Raw genomic sequence first — 19,492 nt, 5'->3', positions numbered from 1 at the left:
CGAGTCCAGTGAGGAGAACATTGCAATAGTCGAGCCATGAGATGACCAGTAAGTCGATGATAACTTTAGTTTACTCTGGGAGAGAAATGGCCTAAAACGAGCAATGTTGCATAGCTGGGACCGACAGGATTGTGCCAGAACTTGGATGTGGGGTGCAAAGGAGAGGGAGGAGTCAAGAGTGATGCCAAAGCAGCGGAGTTGGGGAACGGGCGAGATGGTGGTGTTGTCAACAATGATGGAGATATTGGTCGGGGGTGTTACTCTGGATGAGGGAAAGATGATGAGTTCAGTTTTGTCCATGTTGAGCTTCAGAGAGCACTCAGACATCCATGAGGAGATTGCGGAGAGGCAGCTGGAAACCAGAGAGAGGACAGAGGGGGACAGATCAGGAGAGGAGAGGTATAGTTGTGTGTTATCTGCGTAGAGGTGGTATTGAAGGCCAAAAGAGTTAATGAGCGCACCCAGAGTAGAGGTGTACAGGGAGAACAGAAGGGGGCCAAGGACAGAACCCTGAGGGACACCAACAGGAAGGATGGAAGGGTGTGAGGTGGTGCCGGAGGCAGACACATAGAAGGAGTGGTTAGTAAGGTAAGAAGGAAACCAGTCAAGGACAGTGCTAGAGAGGCCAGCATTTTGGAGTGTGCGGAGGAGGAGAGGATGATCCATAATACCCTTCCCCACAATACCATGTCTTGTGGTCTCAGGGTTGGTGGTTGGGGGGGGCTCAAAGCATCTTGTTGCACCTGGGCCCCCCACTGTACCAGTGATAAAATACTTTGCTTCAACTGCCATCTCTTTCTTCTCTTTCAGACCACACTAAGGGGTCTATTCATGAAGCAGTGAAAAGAGTGGAGAAGTGAACCTGTGGAGAAGTTGCCCATGGCAACCAATCAGCTGCTCTGTATAATTGTATAGTATGCAAATTATAAATGTTACTTCAATGCAGATTGGTTGCCATGGGCAATATTTACATAGGCTCACTTCACCTCACTTTTCACTGCTTCATGAATAGACCCCTTAATATGACCATTGAAGTCAAATAAAGTGACATGAGACAAGGAGCACCACTGGCTCCTAATTGGCTATTGTCAGCAGACATTTAGGAACTGGTAAAAGGTTCTTATCAAGTGAGTGATGGTAGTGTTGAGATGGCATGCAGGGTCACTCCCTTAAACCCCTATCTCACCCTTATAAACTTCCAGATGTACCCCACACAGTGGTTGGTAAAGAGAAACTGAAAAATAAATATTAATTACAAAAATAAAGTATATAAACATATGTTTGTACTGTATACTTATTTCAATCCCCACACGTAATCCAGATTGCATGTTGCTAGTTTAACAATGTATGAGAGAGCTACACGGTCTAATAGTTATAGAGCAAGCGATAAATTGTCTAGGTTGCAAGAGCAGAAAGGTCGCTTAGTTGTCATATTCCTTTTAACATGTGTAAGAGCTTGTGACAGTTTAATTTACTTTCTATAAATAGTTTACTGTACTTGGTTTATAACATTCCTAAACAATTGCCAACAGTTTTGTATATCTGCTTACCTAGGATTTGCTTTGCTGTGAGCACAGTTGTATAAATCAACATCAATATTTAGAATATGTACTAGAAACTGGTAAAATGATCACACCTACCTGCTGAAATTAAATAATGATTTAATAATTCTAAACTAAAATCAGAACCAGAAAGATCAAAGTATGTTCCTATCAGCTTTACCCAAGGCTTTCAAACATCAAAACCACACTAAGGCCCTCATTCCGAGTTGTTCGCTCGCTAGCCGCTTTTCGCAGCATTGCACACGCTAAGCCGCCGCCCTCTGGGAGTGTATCTTACCTTAGCAGAATTGCGAACGAAAGATTCGCAAAATTGCGAATAGACATTTCATAGCAGTTTCTGAGTAGCTCGAGACTTACTCTGCCACTGCGATCAGTTCAGTCAGTTTCGTTCCTGGTTTGACGTCACAAACACACCCAGCGTTTGCCCAGACACTCCCCCGTTTCTCCAGCCACTCCCGCGTTTTTCCCAGAAACGGCAGCGTTTTTTCACACACACCCATAAAACGGCCAGTTTCCGCCCAGAAACACCCACTTCCTGTCAATCACACTCCGATCACCAGAACGAAGAAAAAACCTCGTAATGCCGTGAGTAAAATACGAAACTTCTTAGCAAATTTACTTGACGCAGCCGCAGTGCGAACATTGCGCATGCGCAGTTAGCGGAAAATCGCACCGATGCGAAGGAAAATAACGAGCGAACAACTCGGAATGAGGGCCTAAGAAAAATCCTTTAATAGCAACAATCGAAAATATCAAAAGAAAAGGATCGTCAAATGTGGCCTTGTTACACAATGGCAAAATGTGTCATCTTCAATGTGTTTAATTTTGTGATTAGAAAATATAAATATGTTGCTAAAACTTTTATTTCATTAACTGACTTGACAAAAAAAAATATATGATATAATTAAATAACCTGAAGTGCTTATATTGCAAAATACAGTCTAACATTACTGAACATTTTCCTCAATGCTATTTTTCCATTAATAACATTTTGAAGCCAGATATTAGATTACCAAATGGTTTATTTATAAGTAGTTTATGCTCAGGTTCTTCCTTTTTTTTATTAGTGTTTTTTTCTTTGTCTTTCTTTTTCATTTGCTTTTTTCTCCATGGAGTCTATTTTTCTCTTCTCTTTCCTGGTATCTATCTCTTACCACATCCATTTCTTCCTGTGTCTTTTTACAACAGCCCCATGCAGCTCCCATCTTCTGTCTACTTCATGGCCATGTCCCAGGCTGCAAAGTTTGGAAGTATAAGAGAAGGGCAGCATTTGTATATATTGTTTTATTCTTAAGGTTGGATAGTTGGAATGATGGACAGACAGGGCCTACCTAATTCAGCATGGGTTGTAGTTGTACGAAAAATCACACAACTACAACCCTTTACACTAGCATGCAGGGGGGCGCCCAGCACAGGGCAAGGCTGCCCTGCATGCAGGGCCCTTCCCCCCTTCTAACATGCAATGCGCTCACATGATAAGGGTAGCCCCCTGCCTGCGCAACCTAGCTGCGAAGGCAGATGGCTACCCGCCATAATTTAGTTCGCTGCATCCCACAGACATGCCTGGGTTGTCCAGACCATGCGTCTCCAATGCCGCAACGCTGCCCCCTAAACACCACCTAAATGTCCCCTCCCGCCCCATGAATACCTCTGCCTGTCAATCAGGCAGAGGCGTTCACATATGTGAGATGCCGTTGCATCTCATAGTGTGCGCACATGCAGTGTACTGTATGCATACAGCAAAAGGGCTTGAACATGCGAGCATATTGTAGATGTGTTCCATGCTGAATCGGGCCTGCAGTGCACTGTTTATGTTAGTTCTGACGTGCATCTTCGCACATTGAAGGGGTGACACATATTTATCACTAGTTTTATTATATAAATGACAGCAAAATGATGCCACAGTGCTTAGTATTGCAGCCTCACTGCACTAGGGTCATGAGTTTAGTTCTCAACCAGGGCCATATTTGTGCTGAATTTGTATATTTCATCTTTTTTCATTTGGGTTCCCCCATACCTTAACACATACTGGTATGGCAACAGAAAAGTGTGACTGTTTGTGTATTAAGTAAATATAGATTGTAAGCTCCAATGTTGCACCACTTGATCTGAATGACAAGTATTCTCTGTGCAGTCCTGCTTTGTGGTGGTACCATATAAATAAACCAGAATAATAATAATTGTAAATTATTGCATATCCCACAGATTAAGACCACCATATTAGCTGTAAAATATCCTTGTAGCATGAAATAAAAGTACAAAGTACTTTTCTTTTAAAGCACGTATTAAGCATATGTTGGTGTTCTTTATTATAGAAAATGAGTACACCAGAAGGAGAAAATAATATTTTTCAACTAATTGTGTAATAAGAAGAATACAGCAAGTCATTACCTCCCAATTGTCACACTGCCTTTGCCAACTGTAACATTAGTTTTACTTGCAGCTTTCTCAGCTCCCCATGTCTCCCTCTGTGACCTGGAGCAAAGGATGGCCTCTACAGGACCCATTCCCTTCCTTTATAGAACTTAGACACTGTGGGTGGGGAGAATTCAATTGTTTTATGGGTGCTCAAATGTAATGGGCTCCCATCTGAGCAATTCAATTGTCCCCCCCTTAGGGCAGGAGTGCACCTTGTGCGCACCCAGAAGTACCCGCCTAAAAAACTGTTTTGGCAGCCCAAACTTGTCACACTGAGGCTCACCGCCTCAAATGTGTCCCTCCACAACTATTCATGCCCCTGTGGCACAACAATTGAATTACTCTGTAGGGCTCCATGTAGTGAAAGGCACGGGGAAAACAATTGAATTCTCCCCTCTTTGTTAAAATAGAGAAGCACTCTCAATATTTAAAAAGTCACAAATGTGTAAACAGCATTCAGTCTCATTCAGAGACACAAGCACGGACATTGTTTATTAAAATGTCACAATTATATAACAAAGATCACAATCCATAAATTCTCAGGGGAGTCTTATGTAACAATACATTAATAAGTCATAGCTATATATCCAAAGTGACTGACTATGGATTAGTCTTACTTGTGGGAAAAAATTATTCGACTTGATGTAGTGCTCAGCATGTATGAAACAGTTGGATTGCAAGCTATAAGATGAGACTTGCATTACTTTGTTTACGCTTTTTAAGATTTTAGAGAAAGACAGGTTTTCACTTTTCTTTAAGTCTTGATAGAACGCCTGATTGATTAAGTTTTCATGAAGAGTGTGAATGATATATTTTTTTAACCCAACTGCCAGATTATTTTCATTACTTTAAAAAAATAAGAGATAAGCACACCATGAAAAATGAAGCAATGAAGAAATGTGTCAATGTTTTGGCAAGTTGCTAGTGATTCTTTCTTTTGAGAAAATGAGGATGTAATATCCTGAAATGTTGGCAATTATATTTTTTTCCACACTGCATCAAATATAATCCTCCGCAGATCTCTTTTTCTATAGATCCTCACTAAAATATTTGGGAACTAGCACCGGTTGTTATCCTGGAACGAAAATCAAATTATTAACCCATTATCTCTCTATGCTAGCTGTATGCGTCTCTGGGTGAGATGTTGTCAGGCATATCTAAACTGTACCTATCAGAAGTTTACCATGTCACCTGACTAACATTAGCTAGATTTTTGCAAGATACACTGCAGTTTAATGTATCCAGTTTGAAATGCTGTCACTGATTGTCCAGTGTATTTGGTAATTTTTGTTACAAAATAAGATATTCAGAGATGGTATTTTTGAAGAATTGCTGTTTTATTTTCAAGACAGCACAGCAGAGCATACATTACATACAGATTCATCAACACACTGTTCTTAGATTTTTCCTTCCAAACATTTTCCTAAACAAGAATACTGTAAAATAAGGTATTTCTATGTAAAGCCAAAAGGGGTATTTAATTAGCCCCAATAATTTTTCTACAGGCTGATGTCACAATTTTTGACCGATGGTCATTATTGGCTATTCAATTAAATCCATTTTTTAGGGAGAAAATGTTCCCATATTGGTGCTATAATACACGGGATCCGGTATATCTATCCAGACACATGTGTTATCATCAGCTCCAAGGCTGCTTATTGGGGACTATGCTTCACATGCCAGAGGTACCTGCAGCACAATTCTTGACAAGTGCCGGGTATTGGAGCTAATTGAATAGCCCCTGGTGAATTAATTAGCTGCAGAACTATTTGAATACCCCCAAGATAATAAGATGCGATTTCTCTTGTGATAGAATTACCATTCACATCCCTAAAAGTAAAGGATGTAGTTGTGTCAGGTGTTAAGTGTCAGGTGGTATTAAATTAAAGAATACAGAAGGATATCATTAATGTTTTCCCTAAAAATGTAGTAAATAAGTTTGATATTTTCCATACTATCATATTTTCACAGTTAAACATGGAAAAACATTGACTATAGAATTCCCACAACCTTGAACAATCATCCCGCATTATATACATATATACCTCCCATCTTTCCCTATGCAATAAACTTTAAAGATGGGCACAGTGGGGTCATGTTTTTTACAAACTTGGTCAAGTTACGGTATATAGAATTGCCCAACAATATCTAAATTTGTGGTTCTACAAACCACGGTATAATTAAAATCAGGCTTGATTTGATTAATGTCTAATTGAATATGTTGTTGCTTTATATGGGTGGGTGATACAGTTGAATGTACAGTATGTTTGCTTGAAGAGTGTATTAGCATATTTTTCACTGAACATGCTCAGAAAAAGAGCTCACACACAAATATGGGAATGCAAATGAGATATATTGTGATCGTGATATGAAAAGGGGTGGGAATGAGCATTTTCATGTAGGTGATGTTCTACAAGTGTGTGTAAATGTAAATGGGTTTAGTGCAGACTTGCAGATATGACTGTCAGTAGGTGTATATGTTGTGGATTCCTGAGGCTGATGCAATCATCCATACTGAAAATGATGGTGATGATGATGATGATGATGATGATGATGATGATGGTGGGGGTAACCATTACAGATACTAGCAGAGGCCCTTTCTAAGATGAAAAAATGTCCCCTCCCATCACAGTTTAACCAGTGTAGCACTCAAATTTGACAGGTTAATTCAGGGACACTATAGCAGGGAAACCACAACATAGGGTCCTTCCAGGGCCGTTTCTAAGTCCGAGCAAGCCGTGGGATTTCACGAGGAGCTGCGGTCACTGTCTGGAGGTATATTACATGCAGACTGGCTGTACGCCTTAATACAGCTCAAAATGTCCCTGCCAAAATGACCACTGCATGAGAGGAGAACTGCTAGAGCTTCTTCTGGATTTCTGGTAATGGAACTGACACAAAAGAAGTGGAGCTCATAGCGCTACCTGGAATGTGCTGGGATCGCACTGACATGACGGTGGCCGCGAGAAGAGGGGGTTATGGGCACCAACCCCTGACAACGAGCAATTAGCCTGTGTGTGCCATAATTTGCCAGAGGGCATGGGGCATTACTGTGTTGGGCATACTAAGGTGTCAGGGGCTTAACTGTGGGGCATAATGTGTAAGAAGCATTATATCAGGGGCATAACTGTGTGGCATAATGTGTAAGAGGTATTACTGTATTGGGCATATTATGGTGCCCAGGGCATAACTTTGGGGTATAAAGTGTAAGGGGCATTATTGTGTGGGCATAAAATAGTGTCAGGGGCATAACTGGGGTGTAAGGTAATATTTTCCTGCAATACCACACCCCTTTTTCCAAGGTCACACCCACTTAAAAATTTCACTTGGAGCCAAATTAGCTATAAATGGCCCTGCTTCCCTCTGACATATTAATTTGGTATGCTAAGGGTTCCATGGTGCCACAAATAGTGGCTGGAATATACAGCAAAATGATATGCTGACAATTATAGACCTGCAAGGTCTAGAATGTATTGGGATCCAGGGCCTGTAGTGCACCTGTAAATAAGGACTCCCCACCCCTTTCCCTCTTTCTCAGCTTTATTGCTCACCTAAATTTAGAGAGGGGGCCCCTCTGCCTTCCAGGCTTTCAATCCACTCGGACAAAACAAGGAAACCACACAATGATAGCCTGCAACTAGAAAGGGCCCTGTCATGGAATTACAGACTGTAAACCCATGTTTCTATTCAAACAGGGTCACTTCATTCTGATTGGTAAGAATGTTTTGGAAAAGCCACACTGATTGGTTAGAAGTAGCTACATAGCCACAGTGTTGTACATTGATACAATGTACTACATTCCTAAATGTTATTAAAAAACATGATTTGTATGCGTATATATGTATAAGTATTTTATTTTATAGAATTCCCATTTGTTTCCCCAGATATGTAAAAATGATTTCCACCATACACGTACTAATGTAAAATGTGAATAATTACGGCTTGAGAGTATTTTGTATTTCATAGTTGTTTATTGGCTTAATACATCAGAATAAAAGCTAATAAATGTATGTGCTTCATTATGTGTATATATATCATAATGAACCATAATCTAATAGGGGTAAGTTTTCCATTTCCAATCTATTCTGAAAAATGTATAGAATTTAAACAATATTTTCTGTCCCTAGATTAATGTTTCCATACTGTAGCAGCTTTGTATTTTAAGGGTAAATGTATGAAGCAGTGATAAGAGTAAAGAAGTGAGCCAGTGGAGACGTTGCCCATGGCAACCAATCAGAATTGAAGTAACATTTATAATTTGCATACTATAAAATTATACAGAGCATCTGATTGGTTGCCATGGGCAACTTCTCCACTGGCTCACTTCTCCACTCTTATCACTGCTTCATACATTTACACAACAGTTCCTTATTGCATGCTGAGTGGGAGATTTATCAAATCTCCTAACTGTAATTTTTTAAACACAGCCTGTTACATGACAGTTAGGAGCTGATTGGTTGGTACTTTATCTCCATGCACTTTATCTACATCCAAAGCTTTGAAAATAGACCTCTTAGTCCCTTATTTCTTGACAGCTCAGAAGCAGCCATGTGAGAAGCCTGTAGAGTGCAGATGTAGCAGCTCTGTATTTGCATCCACCAATATACACTGCGCCATCTCCAAGCAAGATTGCCATTATGTACAGAAGTCTCTGTTCTTAATTTTGACAATCTCTTCTCCATTTCAGTGCTTTCAAATCAATGATCACCACATACAGCAATGATGACCACTTAAACTGCAAAAAAAAAAGTCATGAGCTATCGAACACTTCATTGTAATTTAATTGCAGTAAAATGTAAAAAAAACCTACTATTAAACTTACTTTAAAATGAATAAAATTACAATATAATTTGTTACAAAAAAAAGGAATTGAAACAGAGTGCTAAACTTAATACAAAATTGTTTATGACTGCTACACGAGTGTATATTTTTAATTTCAAGGATCATTACATTAAAAAAGAGCACACAGGCTGTACAGAATCTCTCAGCTTCTGGCTAAAATAGGCATTTAAATAAGTAATAAATCTGTTTAGATTACAATGTAACTACTTAAAAAATATCAAATGAAACATTTAAAAGGTCATGGAGCCTAAAATAATATGTGCCATTTCTGTTTTCAAACACGGCTAATGATTCGCATTTTAAAATAAATATGTGAAAGAGGTGTTAAAGTAGTTTTGTATTATCTATCATCATTGTTAAGACACATTTTATATAATTTACATTTATTTTATGATATTAATTGTTAGTATTTATGCTTTACTTGTAACTTCCTGAATAAACAATAACCATGAATGTTCTTTTAATACTGCATATGGAAATTCTTCATGTGTATCAAAAGATGCAATGGCAGATTTACATTTTAAAATGAATAGTTACACAATTTGGAGATTTATGATCTCCCAGGAGGAGCAGGAAAATGGTGCCCTGAGTCTAAGGGGTTTGCTACTGGATTGAAACAGATGGGAATCAACAGTGGACTTCAGTCTAAAAAAAATATTTACTACTGTATGCATTGGTTCTGACTGTCATTTGTAATTTACCAACAATACCCATTGGATTTCAAGTCCATATTCTGCAAACAGATCCAATGGCAAATGCACAGTGAGTCTGCAGCAGAGTAATAGTACTGCACATATCAATATGATCTATACAGGCTTCATTTTATTAATATGGTTAAAAATGATTGATTTTTTTTTTTTTTTTAAACAACCTCTCCCTAGGAGACTTGCGATGAAATACTTGGATGATGGCTGTCTACACTCTCTTAAGATATTGCTGCCATTAAACTCAAGAGCTCCTCATAGTAACAGGAAAACTGAACACTGGCTATCAGTTCCATCCACAGGGATGTGTGGCAACCCTCCCTGGCTGGACTTCTTGGCTGATTGCAAATATTACAAACAAATACTAAGGAAAAAGTGATTTTTATTATTTTTATTATCTTATTATCAATTGGGGCACTACTGTGTGTTTTATGAATTTCCGTACACAGATGTGTAGTATAGTAGCAATTGGGGGTATTACTGAGTGCATATTATAAATTGGGGAAGTTTACTGTGTGTTATATTAATTTAAGGCCTGCACACCGCATATCAAGACCTTTGTGCATGCCTATGACTCTGAACATTTTTGGCCATTTAAAGCTTTGCCATATGCAATATTTCTTTTCACTTTCACAAGCTTTGCAAGCACTTAAACCTGTAGCTTTTATTTAGACAGAAATTGTTGTTTACAAATTTGTAAAATTGCAATATTACTAATAGTTTTTATTTATACTGTACATGCTATTCATTTTTACATTTACCAAAATCTAAAAAGTTTCTGCTACATTTTTTATTGATACTGGAAGAATACAAAAACAGAATGTGGCCATTAAAACTGTCACATGGAGCTAGTAGACATGCTTCAGGGGTGTACATTTTTTCAGGGATAGGATACCAGATTCTGTCTGTAAACAGAGCCAGCCCTAGGCATAGGCAGTACAGGCAAAAACCTATGGGCATCTGAAAAGCTTTGGGGCATCTGAGCAGGCTGGACATCTAAATTCTAATTAGAATTATTGCAGCCATTGTAGCTGAAGTAGCTTAATTGCACCGGCAGTAGCCAGTGTCATTTTTTTTTCATTCATCACAGTGCAGCGTGCGGCAGAAAGCCAAAAGACAGTGACAAGTGTCCTGAAGGCATCAAAGAAGGTAAATGTTGTGGTGTCTGGAGAGATATTTGTGTGGCCTGAGGCTGGAGTCTAATGAGATTCAGTCATGTTCTTTGAGATATTATTTATATTAGAGTGCACTATTTTAACAACATTTGGAGCTGGGCTGGAGATACACTTTGTGGGCTGATGCTGGAATCTGCTGGGAGTCATTTATGTTGTTTTAGATATCAATATATAAATAACAGGATTTCTTTTATGAGTGATTTATTTCTATAATGCCGATGTCTGAGCAGAGCACATAATATACCAAATTAAAGTTTGCAGAATTATATTGACGTCATTGGTTGCTTTGTTTTGGAGTTATGTGTCAAAACATACACCTGCCATTTAACAATGCTTCCCCATTGTGCTCTGGAAAATGTGGACTCTCCCTGAGCACCTGCTGGGTGACCTGATACATGTGACCTGCTGGGTGGTCTGAAAACTGTGACAGTTAGCTAGTGTCGCTATGCTAATTCTGTTCAAGGTTTTAATCTAATTGGATAGCGCTCAAATCAAGAGCCCACGGGAATTTTAAACTAATAGGATGTTTTAAATCTCACAGGTAATGTACTAGATTTTAATAAGAAAAAGTACCAATCAGAACCTACAGTATTATACAGTTAGCTGTTATTTTTTGGAATATACTAGTTTAATGATAGCTAGAATATGATTGGTAGCTATGGACAACACCTTTTTTTTTAAAAAGCCCCTAGCCATCGCATAACAAAGGTTACTTTTTATGCTATTACTACAAGACTTGTTTGCTTTATTGTTATTAGAACTAGACCTATTTTATATTAAACCTCCACAAAAGAAAAGTAAAACAATTGTTACTGTATGCCATTTTACTAGATGTTATAAAATAATGCATTGTTCCTATTGCTTTGTCTTGGGATGGTATTTTTTTGTCCAATACTGTACTGTTGTACTGTTGTACTAAATATGTAACGAGACCTCCCAATTTACTCCCGGTCGGAGGAGGGACAGCTGCGTGTGCAAAGTTGGGCTCACGGGTGGGATGGCGGAACTGTGGAACCAAAATTGATACAGTTGGGAAGTATGATGAATATTTTAATAAAATAACTTAAGATACTGGAAGTGGAACATATCTGTGATACACATGAATATACCAGCACTTAAATGCAGCATTTTTTTATCTGTATATAAGTAAAATAATATTAATAATAATAATAATAATAATAATAAAATAAATAAAATCCAATTTGTTTATTTATTTGTTTAATTAAACATCATGTGGGCTATAAAGTTGGGCCTAATAATTTATGTTTGCTATTTTTGCAATGGTTACATTTTCTTGAAAATGCAGAATACAGTATACCAAGTAAAGTGGGACCTTATTTTATTTTGATAAATCTACAGTGAACCATAGGATTGTAAATCATTGTGTACAGGCAACCCAATTGAGAACTGCAGTGCAACTTACTCAACCAAAGCTAAAAAATTTTTTATCAGTTGTAGGTGCCAATTGAAGCAGTTCTCTTGAGGTCCGATCAACATAGCAAATTTCAGGATTCTTACTTGGAACTTCCAAGCAATAACAACAATGTAATAATATTTATATTAAATAAAGCATGACTTGTAAACTGATTTTTTTTACAAGAAAAAGTATAAAACCCTTTGAGGTTTAAATATGTGCTTTTTCTAAATATTGTGTCATAAAGTATATATATATTTTACATTTTGCTAGCATTTTGAAACAGATTATTGTAAGGATATGTGTTAGTGGAATAACGGGTAAGTGCATTTTCTTTGGTAAGTACTGTATATTGTAACAAAACTTACTGGATATGTTGGTAATGCAAAAAGTAGAGAAAGCCAAAGTGGCTTTTCAAGGAAATGCTACAGTAGTTGTCAGAATTGCTAAAAAAAATGCATATATACAGACATAAATATATAAAAGACCAATTAGAGGTGGTAAAGACGCATATAAAGCTTTTCATTTCAGATGATTGCAAATGGGAAATATAGTTACACTGATAGTTCTACACATATGAGTCTCACATCAATAGAAGGTAAATGAATGGAATTATTTAAAAAAAATATTGAATATTAAGAGGCAAACAAATTCTAAGATCCAATGTAACATGGATTTGCTGACTGGAGATCATGTCTAACAAATCTAGTAGATTCCTCGGGTAGCAGTTAGCTTCCCGATGAATAGGATCCCAGTGGTCAATGTCCCAATGCCGGGATCCCGAGGGAAGACACTATACTGGCACCAATATACGGACCCCAAATGGGATGCCAGCATCAAAATACAGACAGCCAGGATCCTGATCGTCCTCACTGTGTGATGTGCTGCCGTCCTGCCGAGGAGGGGGGGGGGGGTTAGGTTTAAGCAGCAGAAGGGGAGGGGGGGTTAGGCTTAGGGTCCATGCAGAGAAACTTTAGGGTTGAGGACCGGGGAGTGAGAGTTAGGGTTAGGCACATAGAAGGGGAGGTTAGGGTTAGGCACCAAGCGGGGAGGGTTATGTTTAGGCAGCAGAGAAGGGAGGGTTTGAGTTAGGCACCTAGCGGGGAGGATAAGGTTAGGCACCACTGGTGAGGGTTAGGTAAGGGGGCAGGGGCAGGTTAGGGGTCTGAATGGGGGGCTGCAAGATTATGATGGACGGGATGACACTGTCGTTTAACTGACAGATGGAATCCAGAACATCGGTATTTAATACTGAACCCGATTCTTGAATCAGTAACCAAAGTAATAGATCAGTGAATATAGCTTAGTTAGATTTTAACAAGCATTTGCTATGATTTGCTTTAAACTAATTTAGAGATTGGATATCTTTGGTTTGACTCATATATAACAGATGAATAAAGGTAAGGGCAAAGAAAAAGAGTGTTGTAGTCTATGATATAAGTACAGGTGAAAGTCTGCTAAATTTTGGTGTATTTGGTGTATTTAATATATTTATATATTTATAAGTGCTATTAATATATTTTTTGCAGATAATACAAAGAATTGTCCTAAGATTAATACCCCAGAAGGGATAAATTGCATATTGAGGTAGAGAAAATAAATGAATGTAGTAATGTTTAAGCTCAAATTTAACACATCAACATGTAAAATAATGGAAGTAGGGCACAAAAAGTTGAACACAGAATTAAGAATCAATGATGATAGTATATAATCTCAAAACCATAAAGGAAATGGACCTTAAAGGAAATGGATCTTAAGATTCAGGTGACATGAAGATATGCAAGTTGCGTGCTCAAGCAGTGAGACGTGTCAGTAGAACAATTGTCATAAGTACAGTAAGTGTCAATTCTAATAGCAACAAATCAATTGACTTTTGCAGAGAATTGAATATTTTTGCAAGCAACTCTACTTTTAACAATGTAACACAACATGACCAACAGTGACAAGTTTATGGATAAATATACACACTGGCATATCTATAATGGGTGCAAGGTGTGCGGTGAATGTGGGCCCCTAGATCCGGGGGACCCACACTCTGCACACACTGCACCCATTTAATTATACTCACCTCTCCGTTGGCATGGAGCTGGCTGCAGAGTGGCAAATGTCCCTCAGAAAATGTCTGCCGCAGTTATTTTCTGGTGATTTGCACATACGCTATATAGATATCACCAGGAACATGGTGTAGGCACCATGTTTCCAGAAAACGGCGCATGCACAGTAGAGTCTACTGCTCGGCCAGAGAGGAGAGAGCCCAATTGGAGACTGCACATGGGCCCCCTCCTCTCTTAAAGCCTCTGAATATACAGTATTGTTGGGAAACATTGCACAATAAATCAGTTGCTGAACATACCCACCCCCTCCCCCTCCCAATTTATAATTGATTGTAACAAAATTAACACTTTTGCTGTTTAAGACTTGTTCACCACTGTGTTGAGGTGATTTTGATGATGTTTGCCCTAGTCACATTCCAACATCAATATCACTAAACTTTTATGCAGTGCCAACATAAATTATTCCTTGTGGGGTTTTTTTGTTTTTTTGAAGACTTTACATTTTCAGAAAATATCATTACTCAGAAATGGTCTAGTGGGATGTGATGTCCTGACATATGGAGTCAATTTCAGATGTGAAGTAAGTGGCAAAATCAAGAGCAGAGAATGAAAATGTGAGAGTAGTACGAAGTATGACTGTTTAGCAAGAGAAAGGACAACACTAAAGGGTTATAATATAAGTTTGAAATTGAGGATGTCTGCCTTAAAGTGTGATTTCCTACACTGTCACTTATCAGTTCATGAACATTTTTGCAGATATGTGGTGCATTTGGTGTGCCAGTGTTGAGGTGTTGATCTGCTAGGGTGAATAATAGTGGTCGGTGGAGCGACAGAGTCAAGAGACGTAAGGGATGCATTATATAGGGGAGAGGCTTGTTCAGGGCATGAGAGAGAGAGTGGGAGAGAGAAGTGAGTCGAACAGGGAGGATAGGGAAGTGGTGTCAATAGCCTTAATATTATGCTTAGTGACGGTAGCCTTAGGAGGTAGAGATGAAGAAGCAGAGAAAGATAAGTTAAAAGTGAGCTGATGGTGGCCAGAGAGGGGAAATGGGGAGTTGAAGAAATCATAAATATAACAGTGAGTGAAGACCAGATTAAATGAGCTCCCATTCACATGGAGGGCAAGGAGGTCCACTGGGAGAAATCAAGCAGAGATGTGAGGTAAATGATTTTGTGGGGATATCGATTGGGAGATTGAAATCACCTAAGATAATGTTGGGAATGTCATAAGAGCAGAAGTGAGGAAGTCATGAAGCAAAGTTGTTTAGGAATTTGGAGTGAATGCCAGGGAGATGGTAAATGACAGCTACTTGAAGATGAACAGATTCAAAGAGGCATGTACAGATGTAGCCACACTCATCGTGACTACATCTGTGCTAAAAAAGCACTCTCGGTGTGGCTAGGCAATTGTCGCTCCCATTCACGCATGAACACCCTAGACATGCATGCAGTCACACCAAGCAAGGCGCAATCACGGCAAGATGTAGCCACAATGAGCGTGGCTACATCTGTAGCATGGACCTCAAATGTAAAGAATGTAAGGGATGGTTCTGAGGGTATGAGTTGATATAAGTAGCTAGTGGGTAACACCGCCATCTTGGTGAACTATGGGTCAGGGGTCGGGGGTTGATAATGTCCCCCAGCAGAAAGAGCAGCAGGAGAAGTGGTGTAAAAGGGGGTAATCCAGGTTTCAGTATTTTCTATGAGAGATGCAAGAAGATGGAGATGAAAAGGTCATGGGTGGGGACCAGTTTGTTACACACAGATTTGGCATTCCAGAGGCCACATGATAGGGGTTTTGAGCTTGTGGGAGAGATTGTGAATGATATTATCAGGGTTTATGTAGCGTTGAGGTGAGAATAATTTGGATGGCAGGGATAAAGCGGGTGTAGTGTTGGTGCTGGCTCCTAAGCTAGGAGGGGAAACTGCAGGAGGAGGGCAGGGAGGGAGTACTTTGTGATGCCAATGGAAGTGAGGTGAAGTGGGCAGTACGGATGGTGTAATGCCTCGCAGCACTGAGGTCATGGGTTCGATTCCCACCATGGCTGTAACTGTGTGGAGTTTGTATATTCTCCCCGTACTTGCGTGGGTTTCCTCCGGGTACTCCAGTTTCCTCTCACAATCCAAAAATATACTGGTAGGTTAATTGGCTCCCTACAAAATTAACCCTAGCGTGAATGTGTCTGTGTACATGTGATAGGGAATATAGACTGTAACCTCCACTGGGGCAGGGACCAATGTGAATGGGCAAATATTCTCTGTAAAGCACTGTGGAATATGTGTGCACTATATAAATAACTGTTAATAAATAAATAATAAATAAGTGGACAGGAAAGGAAGGAGTGAGCAGGGCTGAGTGGTGGGATAGTAGGCCCATGGTGGGGCAGATGTACCTGAAAGTGGGGTTGTGAGAGTAGGGAAAAAGCAATGGTAATTCAGACAGGACTTTCAAAAATATGTAAAGGCATAATTACTGTATTACATTTCTGCATATTTGCCTTTCTTTACTCTAATTATGAAATATGGACACATGTTTTCAAAATGGCCCCTGAGCATGCAAACCTGCTTCTGCTTGAAAAGTAAGCAAACACACATGCACACACATGCCAGCTCTTACTCTACAGTACTTATGTCCTAAACAGAATGGTGCTCTCCTGCACATGCGATAACACCCCTGCACAGCGATTTCCCCCTCCCCCTGTAGCCGGTGACTACCTGATTGCAGGGATGCATAAAATGCACCCTAGCAATCAGGTCTGAAGTAGGACCTTAATTACAAATATTTGCAAAGATATGGCTAAGCCTCAAGGAGAACTTCACGGAGTCTCTGATACTGGAGGTCCCTACAGTAAGTTAAAATTCAGGGTGCGAAATCCCACAAAAGCCAGAGAAGGCCAGCCACCCCAGGGCAGCATACCAGTGAAAGGCTTAGCCAATGGAAGGCTACATCTGTATATTCACAGTAGTTACAAAAAATTATTTTAGGTTTCAATCTATTGCATTCAAGTTAGAGATGAGCAGGTTCGATTCGTCGAGATCCGAACCCCCCCGAACGTCACCTATTTTACACGGGTCCGAGGCAGCCTCGGATCTTCCCACCTTGCTCGGTTAACATGAACGCGGCCGAACGTCATCATCCCGTGTCGGGTTCTCGCGAGATTCGTATTCTATATAATGAGCCGCGCATCGCCGCCATTTTCACTTGTGCATTGGAGAACGGAGAGGACGTGGCTGCATTCTCTCCCTGAAAAGCTCTGTATCTGTGCTCAGTGAGCTGCAAATGTCTGTGCTCAGTGTGCTGCAAATATCTTTACTCAGTGTGCTAAAAATATCTACATTCTCTGCCTGAAAACACTCCATGTCTGTGCTCAGTGTGCTGCAAATATCTGTGCTCAGTGTGCTGCATTGTGGGGACCACCAGTATATAATTATAGTAGTACAGTACAGTAGGCCATTGCTGTATCTTGCAGCTCTGTGTCAAGTTTACTATCCATAAATGTGTTGCATTATTGTGAGCAGTATATAGTAGGACAGTGCAGCATTTTGGTGACCAGCAGTATACATATAGTACAGTACAGTAGGCCATTGCTGTATCTTGCAGCTTTGTGTGAAGTATACTATCCATATCTGTGCTGCATTATTGTGAGCAGTATATAGTAGGACAGTGCAGCATTTTGGTGACCAGTAGTATACATATAGTACAGTACAGTAGGCCATTGCTGTATCTTGCAGCTCTGTGTCAAGTATACTATCCATATCTGTGCTGCATTATTGTGAGCAGTATATAGTAGGACAGTGCAGCATTTTGGTGACCAGCAGTATACATATAGTACAGTACAGTAGGCCATTGCTGTATCTTGCAGCTCTGTGTCAAGTATACTATCCATATCTGTTCTGCATTGTAGTGATCAGTATATAGTAGGACAGTGCAGCATTCTGGTGACCAGCAGTATACATAAAGTACAGTATAGTAGGCCATTGCTGTATCTTGCAGCTCTGTGTCAAGTATACTATCCATATCTGTGCTGCATTGTTGTGAGCAGTATATAGTAGGACAGTGCAGCATTTTGGTGACCAGCAGTAGTAGTACAGACAGTACAGTTGGCCATTTCTATTGATATATTACTGGCATATAATTCCACACATAAAAAAAATGAAAAACAAAAATGTGGAGGGTAAAATAGGGAAAGATCAAGATCCACTTCCACCTCGTGCTGAAGCTGCTGCCACTAGTCATGGTTGAGATGATGAAATGCCATCAACGATGTCTGCCAAGGCCGATGCCCAATGTCATAGTAGAGAGCATGTAAAATCCAAAAAACAAAAGTTCAGTAAAATGACCCAAAAATCTAAATTAAAATCGTCTGAGGAGAAGCGTAAACTTGCCAATATGTCATTTACGACACGGAGTGGCAAGGAACCGCTAAGGCCCTCTCCTATGTTACTCATAACTAGTGGGTCAGCTTCACATGAGGATGGAAGCACTCATCCTCCCTCTAGAAAAATGAAAAGACTTAAGCTGGCAAAAGCACAGCAAAGAACTGTGCATTCTTCTAAATCACAAATCCCCAAGGAGAGTCCCATTGTGTCGGTTGCGATGCCTGACCTTCCCAACACTGAACTGGAAGAGGTGTCGCCTTCCACAATTTGCACGCCCCCTGCAAGTGCTGGAAGGAGCACCCACAGTCCAGTTCCTGATAGTCAAATTGAAGATGTCACTGTTGAAGTACACCAGGATGAGGATATCGGAGTTGCTGGCGCTGAGGAGGAATTTGACAAGGAGGATTCTGATGGTGAGGTGGTTTGTTCAAGTCAGGCACCCGGGGAGATACCTGTTGTCCGTGGGATTAATATTGCCATTGACATGCCTGGTCAAATTACAAAAAAATCACCTCTTCGGTGTGGAATTATGTTAACAGAAATGCGGACAACAGGTGTCAAGCCGTGTGTTGCCTTTGTCAAGCTGTAATAAGTAGGGGTAAGGACGTTAACCACCTAGGAACATCCTCCCTTATATGTCACCTGGAGCGCATTCATCAGAGGTCATTGACAAGTTCAAAATCTTTGGGTGACAGTGGAAGCAGTCCACTGACAACTAAATCCCTTCCTCTTGTACCCAAGCTCCTGCAAACCACACCACCAACTCCCTCAGTGTCAATTTCCTCCTTAGACAGGAAAGTCAATAGTCCTGCAGGCCATGTCACTGGCAAGTCTGATGAGTCCTCTCCTTCCTGGGATTCCTCTGATGGATCCTTGAGTGTAACGCCTACTGCTCCTGGCTCTGCTGTTGTTGCTGCTGGGAGTCGATCATCATCCCAGAGGG

This window comes from Pseudophryne corroboree, chromosome 1 (assembly GCF_028390025.1).
Source record: "Pseudophryne corroboree isolate aPseCor3 chromosome 1, aPseCor3.hap2, whole genome shotgun sequence".
In the NCBI taxonomy this organism is placed as follows: domain Eukaryota; kingdom Metazoa; phylum Chordata; class Amphibia; order Anura; family Myobatrachidae; genus Pseudophryne; species Pseudophryne corroboree.
Note: the sequence above shows the minus strand (reverse complement) of the source record.